This window comes from Vulpes lagopus, chromosome X (assembly GCF_018345385.1).
Source record: "Vulpes lagopus strain Blue_001 chromosome X, ASM1834538v1, whole genome shotgun sequence".
NCBI lineage: Eukaryota > Metazoa > Chordata > Mammalia > Carnivora > Canidae > Vulpes > Vulpes lagopus.
This window is the reverse complement of record NC_054848.1, coordinates 9,750,419-9,761,020: the sequence shown is the minus strand read 5'-3', so window position 1 is coordinate 9,761,020 and position 10,602 is coordinate 9,750,419. Positions and strand designations below refer to the sequence as shown.

The 10,602-nt window shown below is 40.2% G+C and overlaps 1 pseudogene; it reads left to right on the top strand.

The window, feature by feature from the left end:
• Positions 1-7,646: 7,646 nt before the first annotated feature.
• Positions 7,647-8,121, top strand: LOC121483605 (annotated as a pseudogene).
• Positions 8,122-10,602: the final 2,481 nt, after the last annotated feature.

The window sequence follows — 10,602 nt, the reverse complement described above, 5'->3', positions numbered from 1 at the left end:
TCATGAATAAATAAATAAAATCTTAAAAAAAAAAAGAAGAAAAACATGCTATCAAGAATGTTAGGACCATCCACACTAATCTAAATATTTGAAGATCAGATTGTAAGTGCTTTAGGCTCATATCATCATTTACCTGGATGCAAGAATAGTTCTGTTAATGGTCATTATGAGGTTTATCATGATTTCTTGATAGGAACCTTAAAATCAGATTATGACAAAGGTGATTATGGGCACACTTACCCTATTAGGACCATGCAACTAACTTTGTTCAGTTTCATCAATGCAGGACCCATCAATCTACCTGAATTCTTGCAGTACTCCACCATCTACACCACTGTGAGAAATGCCATCATCTCTTGAATGATTATCAGCAAAAGTACCATGGTTATTAGTGTGATGCACAACTCCATGATCATTACACAGATACCCACAAACTGATCAACCCTCACATGGTTTTCTTACAAATATTGCTCTAAAATAGATAACAGTAGGATAACATGATTGTTAGAATTGGGGAAAAAAAAAGAATTGGAAAAACATCATTTCTTACTGGCATGTCTTAAAAAGAATCACATGGTGGAGCACCTGGGTGGCTCAGTTGGTTATGTGTCTGCCTTTGGCTCGGGTTGTGATTTCAGGGTCCCAGATCGAACCCCACTCAGCGGGGAGTCTGCTTCTCCTCTTCCCTTTGCACCTACCCCCCTGCTTGTGCTCTCTCTCTTGCTCTTCTCTGCTCACTCTCTCAAATAAAATCTTTAAAAAAAAAAAGAATCACATGGTAAAACAAACTAAAGCAATCAACACCTTACACGTTATTAACAGACTCTTTTTTTTTTTTTTAATTTATGATAGTCACAGAGAGAGAGAGAGAGAGAGGCAGAGACATAGGCAGAGGGAGAAGCAGGCTCCATGCACTGGGAGCCCGATGTGGAATTCGATCCCGGGTCTCCAGGATCGCACCCTGGGCCAAAGGCAGGCGCCAAACCGCTGCGCCACCCAGGGATCCCCCACCTTACACGTTATTTATACACACACATACACACACAGAGATCAGAGGGTCTGATGTGGTAAAAGCACACATTACCACTTACCTGGATACAAGAAATGCCACCCACTGTTAAGTGCACTTCATGATCTTGAAGGAATTTGAAAAATAACATTTTGATATACACGTAAAGGGATGTGACTTGCTGTAACCAGAACACCTGCAAATAACCTCTGTCACTTCCACAATAGTTGTCATTTGCCTCAACAATAGTTGAGAATGTCAACTCTACCTGAATGCTTCCAGTACTCCAAGGTCAAGACCATTGTTGGGATGCCTGGGTGGCTCACCAGTTAAGCATCTGCCTTTGGCCCAGGGCATGATCCCAGGATCCCAGGATCAAGTCCCACATCGGGCTCTCTGCAAGGAGCCTGCTTCTCCCTCTGCCTCTCTCTCTCTCTGTGTCTCTCATGAGTAAATAAAATCTTTAAAAAAAAGAAAGACCAAAAAAAAAAAAGAAAGAAAGAAAGAAAGAAAGAAAGAAAGAAAAGAAAAGAAGAAAATAAAGACCATTGTTGTCAGGTAAGACATATTTCTTTATAGGACACCTGCAAAATTCCCGTGGTCACTACTATGGTTGGGAACGTCATGATAAATATCTGGATATGGCAATCCCTCAACACCCACAGGGTTACACAAACACCTTTTCTAAAATACACAAAGTAAAACTCAACATTTCTAGAATTAGTAAGGACTACCAATTCCTACCTGAATGCTTGTAAAGAAATTATGTTAATAATTAATAACTCTTAAAAAATAATTAATAACTCTTAGAGACACCAACATCACTTAGCTATCTGGAGATCGGATGGCCTGTGCTGTGGTGTAGGGCCACATTCTCCCTTATCTGCATATTAGCAACAGCCCTGCCCCCATTTATGACCAATGCTAAGTTCATCATTCTTTGACAGGAATCTGGAAAACACACTATGAAATGTTTTTATGGAAACAACTTTTTCTAGCAGGACACCTGCAAATAACATTGTTCACTCCGTCATTATGGAACAAACCAACTCTGGCTGGGTACTCAAAATTAAAAATTAGCATCAATGTCAGAAAACCATCAGTATTTGGATACTACTAAATATCATATAGATAGTACTATGGAGGGGAATAGAAGATAAACACCTGTATATATGTAATCCCTCAACACTTTCAGTGTTCAATATAAACTTTCCTAAAATATAAAAGTGAAAACTCATGTTTTCTGGAGTTGGTAAAACCGTCATTTCTTCCCTGAATACTTGTAAAACAAAAATCACAGTAACAAGAAATGTGAGGACACATAATCACTTACCCATATATATGAAAATCTGATGGTCTGTGCTGGGGCTTGGGCCCACATCATCACTTATCTTCACACCACCAGTGTCTCACAGGAACTACCGTTGATAGACTCACCATGATATCCTGAAACGAATCTAAAACCTACAGTCGGAAGTCTGTTATTGTTTTTTATGTCTCATTTAACCCATACACCTGCAAATTTCCAGAGTCACTTGTGTTGTTTTGGGATCAACACTTTGGGTACTTGCGGAACTCCAAGCTTTAAGCCAGGAAGAGATTAGTTCCTCTTTGAAGGGATACCTACAAAAAAGCCAAGGTCCATAATGCAATGATAGACAATAGGATACATTACCTGGGTACTTGCATATCCTCCTATCACTACTAGTTTTAAAGACACAGTATCTCCAAACGAGGATACAACTCTCATTCTTACTAGTATTAGAGGAACACGTTAATTTCTTACCAGAATCCATGCCAAAACAATGTAAATATCAGAATCTTAAACATATTAGTAGGTCTCTAGTGAGTTAACGTCATGTTATTGTGGACCTGTGTACTGGGAAAGACCTTAACAGGATATATGCGAACAAACACAGTAAAACAAGTGTTAGGGACACCATCTTCACTTACCTAGATACTGAAGATTAAATCGGTCCGTATCGTAGTAAGGCCCACTTTAGCACTTACCTGGTTGCTAGGAAGGATCCGTTAACAATCACTGTTCGGTTCACTGTGTTCTCCTGACAAGAACCTGAAAAAGCACAAACAACAATGTGCTTGGAATGCAAATTATCCTATGGGGACAACTAAACATAACCTTTGCACTCCCATTATTATGGAGCACCTCAACTCCACCGAGGGACTTGGGTTATTCAGGTCAACACCATTGTCAGGAGAGACCATCATTGACTGGACATGTGGCAAACTCTGTGGTTACTACTGGGGTGTGAATTCCATGACAATCGCCTGTGTGAGTTCAACCCCTTAATGCTAACAGGTTATACATTTTCTCTAAGTATAAAAGTAAAAATTCATGGTTTTTATTACTGGTAAGGACATCATCTCTTGTCTCAGCACTTCAATATAATGGAAACGAGAAATTTTATGATCATCCTCACTTACCTAGCTATCTGGAGATCAGATGGCCTGTCCCATGGTTTAAGGCCACAGCCTCTCTTATCTGCATACTTGCATAATGCTCCCCGTTAATGCCCACTGCTAGGTTCATCGAGACGTCTTGATAGGAAGCTGAAAAACACACTGCGGAAAACGTGTTTGGCATAAATTGGCCCAAGTTCATTCTAACAGTCAGCTGCAAATTCCCTTGGTCATTTGTATTACTTTGGGACTCATGATCAATACCTGAATACTTGCAAAACTCCAAGGTCAGCCTGGGGTAAGAGCAAGCTTCCTCTCTTGAAGGAATACCTGCAAAAATCCCATGGTTAGTAACACAGTGATGGATAATATGATAAATGCCCTGCACATCTGAAAGCCCCTCTATCACCCCAAAGCCCACTATCTCTAAACAATAATAAATTCTCAGGGATAATAACTAATTGTCAGGGACAATTTAATTTCTTAACTTCATAAACGCCTAACACTACGTTACTTTAACAGCCTCGACAACACCACTAATCACACAGATCTCTGAAAATAATGTCTCCTGGGGTTAATGTCACATCATCTCACACCTGTTTACTAGCAGAACCCCAGAGTCTGTCTGCAATAAGAGGGTAACACAAATGTTAGGTAAGACACATCATTCCCACTTGCCTTGATCATCTGAAGATTAGATGGTCTTAACTGTGGTAAAACTCTCTTTATCCCCCAACTGGTCACTAACTAGCTTTTGTTAATGACCATTATGGTGTTCAAAGGGATTTCTTGACAGGAACCTGAAAAAAGAGGTGCACCAGATGTGTGTAAGGCAACAACTTGTTCTGCCAAGACCCCTGTAGGTAACTTTGCTCCATTCCCTCACTATGGGAACCATCAACATTACCTGGATCCTGGCAGAGCTTCAAGGTCAACATGGATATTAGAGACATCATTACTTCTTGACTGACCACTTGGAAAAATCTTATGGTCAATACTGTGGTGTGGAACCTAAATAACTTAGACCTGCATAGATCTCAGCCATTACTTATGTTAGACACATATTATATATAAACTCTGTTTTTTTCAAATTTTATTTCTTTTTAAGGAAGCTCTATGCTTGAACTCACAACCCGAGATCAAGAGTTGTGTGCTCCGGGATGCCTGGGTGGCTCAGCGGTTTAGCGCCGCCTTCGGCCCAGGGCGTGATCCTGGAGTTCTGGGATTGAGTCCTGCATCGGGTTCCCTGGGAGGAGCCTGCTTCTCCCTCTGCCTGTGCCTCTGCCTCTCTCTTTCTCTCTGTGCCTCTCATGAATAAATAAATAAAATCTTAAAAAAAAAAAAAGAGTTGCGTGCCCCACCAACTGAACCTTAATCCTGTAAGAGCTAATGCTTGCTAGCATTGTTCGGGATACTGTTTTTCACCTGAATAACTACCTCCCAAAAAACCCAAAGCAAAACCAGGGTCACACAAATGTTAGTGGTGCTATCATCACTTACCTAGAAATCTCCAGATCAGAAGGTCTGTGGGGATGCTTGAGGCATATCATCAATTACAGCAATACAAGCGATGTCGCTGATAAAAATCACCATGAAGTTCACCACGGTCTCTTGATAGAAGCCCGAAAACCACATTGTGACAAGTGTGTCCATGGACACATATTTCCCACCAGGATACCTGCAAATGACCTCATCTCTTCCTGGATACCTGCCGTACTCCAAGGTCTACACCACTGTTAAAAGCACTGTCACCTCCTAACTGCTGTCAAGTAGCATATGGTTGCGACTGTGACATGGAACTCCATAATCATTATGTAAATACCCACAAATCACTCAAAACTCACAGGGTTAAACATACATTTTCTCTGAAATAAAGAAAGGTACTAAAAAAGTATACAAAAAAAAAAAGAAAGGTACATGGTTACTAGTATTGATAAGGATACTATTGCTTCTAAACTTAAACACCTAAACAAACACACAATCGGGAAGCAAGAAAAACATGACAATGGAACATTTAGGCAGACTAATATTACTTACTTACATGTACGAAAGTTAGATGGCCTGTGCTGTAGCTTCAGCCCACTTCATCACTGACCTTGACACCAGCAATGTCCCATATTAACTACCAATAATAGGCTTATCATAATGTTCTGACATGAATCTAAAACCACATTTTGGAGAATGAATCCTTCTTCCATTACACCTGCAATTTCTCTGGGTTACCTGTGGAACTCTCAGGTGAAAGCTGAGGACATACCTTCCTGTCTTGATGGATACCTGCAAGAATTCCGTGGTCAATAGTGCTATGATAGACAACATAACAGAATACCTGGCTCCCTCTGTCACTGCAAGTGTTAAATACACGGTATCTCTAAACAAGAATACAGAAAATCACATTCGTACTAGTGCTATTAGAGACACATTAATGTAATGGAATACATGCCCAAAATAAAATATATGTAAGAGTCTCAAACATTCATTATATAGATATCTGGAAATAAAAATGTCTAATAAAAAAATGTCACATCATCTCATACCTGTATGCTAACAAAGACCTTCTTACAGGATACCTGCAAACAAACCTGGTAACACCAACGTTAGGGACACCATCCTCACCTACCTTCGTATTGAAGATTAGATGGTCTGCATTGCCAGAGAATCACTTTATCACTTACCAGGTTAAGAGCAAGGTTCCATTAACGAATATTGTTAGGTTCACTGGGTTTTCTTGACAAGAATCTGAAGAAACACATAGGCCAAATGTGCTTAAGTACACAACTTGCTCTACCAGAACACCTGCTAATAAGCTTTTTTGCTTCCGTTATTATGGAACATATCAACTCTACTTTGATACTTACATTAATTCAGGTCAACACCTTTGTCAGAAGAGACCATCATGTGTTCATGGGACTCCTGCGAAAACAATGTGGTTACTACTGGTGTGGGAACTCCTTGACAATTAGAGATACAATCAAATGTCAACCCTCACACGGTTAAACGTAAGTTAGCTCTAAAATGTAAAAAGTGTAAAATCATGGTCACTAGAGACTTGGTAAGGACTATCATTTTTTACCTGAATACCTGCAACAAAATCATAGTAACAAGAAGTGTCAGGGACACAATCACTTACCTACATAGTAGCATCAGAAGGTCCGTGCTGTGGGTTAGGCCTACATCATCACTTACCTCGATACCTTGATATGCCCTGTTAAATATGGTAGGGGGGAGCCTACCAATCAGGAGGTCTTGACCTAAACCTGAAAAACAGTGTGGAAGATGTGTTCAGTCTACGCCTTGCTCTACCTGGTCTAGTGCAGTTTTCATTGGTCAAGTGCATCACTGTGAGACTCATCAGCACCATCTGGATTCTGGCAAAAGTCCAAGACTAAACCCTGGTAAGAGACACCTTATCTTAAAGAGATACCTGTAAAGATTCCCTGCTTAACATTGTGAAGATGGACAATATGATAGATTATCTGGATACCTGCTTATCCTTTTATCAGCAGGAGTGTACAAAATACAATCTCTGAACAAGAATACAGTAAAATATTGTGCTTATTAGTATTGTTAGGGACAAATTAATCTTACTGCATACAAGCCAGAAATATGGGTAATATAAGAGTATTCAAAACATCATTAATTACATACATACCTGAAAATACAGAGGTCTAATGAGTTAACATGACATCATCTCATACCCATACAACAGCAAAGACTTCAGCATGATATCTGCAGAAAAAACATGCTAATTAACACTGTGTTTGGGACACCATTCTCACTTACCTATACATCTGAAGAACAGGTCATCTCAACTATGGTGTAATATCCACAATATCACATGCCAGGTGTTTAGCTGGGTCCCATTGATAAGCATTTCTAGGTTCACTGTAAAATGGCTAACAACCATAACCTGAAAAAAATACAATTGACAAATATGTTTAAGACAAAAGTTGCTTTGTTCTTCCACAGGAGGCCTACACACTACTTCTGGGTAGTCCTGTCTTTTTTTTTTTTTTTAAGATTTTATTTATTTATTAATGAGAGACACACAGAGAGAGAGAGAGAGAGAGAGAGAGAGAGGCAGAGACACAGGCAGAGGGAGAAGCAGGCTCCCCGCGGGGAGCTCGACATGGGATTCGATCCCAGGACCCCAAGATCATGCCCTGGGCTGAAAGCAGGCACTAAACCTCCGAGCCACCCAGGCATCCCCACTGTCATGTCTCTAATGATCCCTGAGAAGCTCCAGCACATTTTCTAAGTACTCAACACCAATATCGGTGGGTGGCAGAAAGCAGCCTTTGCCATAACTGCAATTAAGGGTGTGGGGTGAAGATATGCTCATGTTGGTGAGGAAAGCATGGTGTTCAGGAGAGCAGACATCAATCTCACCAGGGGGGCAGGAGAGCTCACTGAGGATGAGGTGGACTGTGTGATCACCATTACGCAGAATCCATGTCAATACAAGATCCCAGACCAGTTTTTGAACAGACAAAAAGGACAGGAAGGATGGAAAATACAGCCAGGTCCTGGCCAATGCTCTGGAAAACACACTTTGTGAAGACCTGAAGTGACTAAAGAAGATTCAGGTCCACAGAGGGCTGTGCCACTTCTGGGGACTTTGTGTCCAAGGCCAGTACACCTAGACCACAGGCTGCCATGGCTGAACTGTGGGTGTGTCCAGGAAGAAATAAATCTGTAGGCCTGGTCTGTTAATAGTTTATACACCTAAAAAAAAAATAGAAAAGAAAAAGATAAAAGTTGTTTCACCTGGAAAAAAGAAAATAATATCTATAATTAACACTGATTATTTCCATCATTAGAAAACCCATCAATACTACTTGGCTTTTGGTAGAACTAGAACTTCAAGGCCAGAGATCCCTGGGTGGCTCAGCGGTTTCGCGCCTGCCTTTGGCCCAGGGCGCGATCCTGGAGTCCCGGGATCGAGTCCCACGTCGGGCTCCCGGCATGGAGCCTGCTTCTCCCTCTGCCTATGTCTCTGCCTCTCTCTCTCTCTCTATGTCTATCATAAATAAATAAAAATAAATCTTTAAAAAAAAAAAAGAACTTCAAGGCCAATACCATTGTTAGAGAAACCATAATCTCCTGAGTACCTGTAAGAAATTTCATGCTCAATACCGGTATGGAACAGTAGGATAACTTCCCTGGACACCTACATATCCCGCTGCCACCACCAGGGCTATAAACACATTATATCTAAACTTTAAATAATCACTAGCATGGTTACTAGCCTTTGTTGGGACTGTATAATTTCTTCCTTGAATACCTGTAAAAACAAAAACATAGTTACAAAACAGTTGGGAAATGCATCCACACTTATCCACATATCAGACAGTTAGATTATTTCTAGGGAGCTTGAGGCCCACATCATCACTTACCTGAATATATGCACTGCCAAAGCGAGCACGATCACTTACCTGGATAAAAGCCAAGTCCTATTATTAATCATTATGAGGTTCACCACGATTTCTTGACAGGAACTTGAAAAACACACTGTGACAGAGGGGTCTATGGAATATCCTCTCTACCAGGACATGGGAAGTAATCTTATGTGCTTCCATTATTGTAGGACCCATCAACTCTACTTGGGATCTTGCAATACTCCAAGGTCTATGCCATTGTCAGACACCATCATGTTTTGATTGCTCACCTACAAAAATACCATGGTAACTTGTACGACCCACAACTCTGTTTATTCCATGAATACCCATGAATCACTAAATATTCACATGGTTATATGTAAATTCCCTCTAAGATATAAAAAAGTAGGATAATAGGGTTTGCTGTAATTGGTAAAAACTATAATTTCTGCCTGAATGCCTTAGAAAACCCACATAGTAAAACAAATTCAAACAATCAACAAAACTTAACGGAAATAGATTCGTGAAGATCAGAGGGTCTGATGTAGTGAAAGTATACCTCATCATATACCTGAACACCAGAAATGTGTCCCCTTTAACGACCATGGTCAGATTCACTGCAGTCTCTTGACAGGAACCTGAAAAACACATGATATATGTATAAAGAGACACAGCTTATTCTACTAGGACACTGGCAAGTAACCTTGGTCATTTTATCATTATGAGACATATCAACTCTACCTGAATACTTGTAGTACTCCAAGATCAAAATCATCACCAGATAAGACAATATTTCTTCATGGGACAACTGCAATATTTTCATGGTTACTGCTATGATTGAGGACATAATGTTCATTACCTGGATATGGCAATCCCTCATCACTCATAAGGTTAAGCAAAAATCTTTTCCAAAATATGAAAAGCGAAAACTCATGGTTTCTAGAATTAGTCAGGACTATCAACTCCTACCTGAATTCCTGCGAAGAGATCGTGGTAACAACTCTTAGCGATACCATCATCCCTTACCTAGCTATCTGGAGACTGGATGGGCTATGCTGTGGTTTAGGCTCACAATCTCACTCACCTGCAAACATACCAGCAATGTGTGCCATTAACATCAGTGCTCGGTGCATAGCGATGTCTTTTTCAGGTTGTTGTCCAAGCACGATGAAATCTATGTTAAAGGAAACAACTTTTTCTAGCAAGGTATCTGCAAATAACCTGGTCATTCCATCATTATGGGACACACCAACTCTACCTGGGAATTTTCAGTAATCAAAGATCAATACTGATGTCAGATAAAGTCAGCCTTACTTCACTGGACACCAACAGAAAACCCATGGGTAGTACTGTGGTGGAAGACACAGTGATAAATAGCTGGCTGCGTGTTATTCTTCAACACTCACAGGGCCAAACAAACTTTTTCTAGTATAAAAAGTGAATGTATCTAATGAGTTAATATCACATCATGTATCTGTAAACTAGCAAAGAACTTATTAGGGAAACTTTCAAAAAAAATATGGTACATTGTGTTAGAAACACCATCCTCACTTAACTAGATAGCTGAAGATCAGATACCTGTACTGAGATAAGACCCACTTGATCCCATGCCTGATTACCAGTAAGCTCCCCCTGACCACTGCTGTCTGGTTCACTGTGATGTCATAACTGCTAGAACCTTTGGAAACACACTCAACAATTAGTTGCTGGATACAAATTGTTTATCAGCAGAAAGAACATTTGCAAATAATCATAGTATATTTGCGAATAATCTTGGTCACTTCCATCATTAGG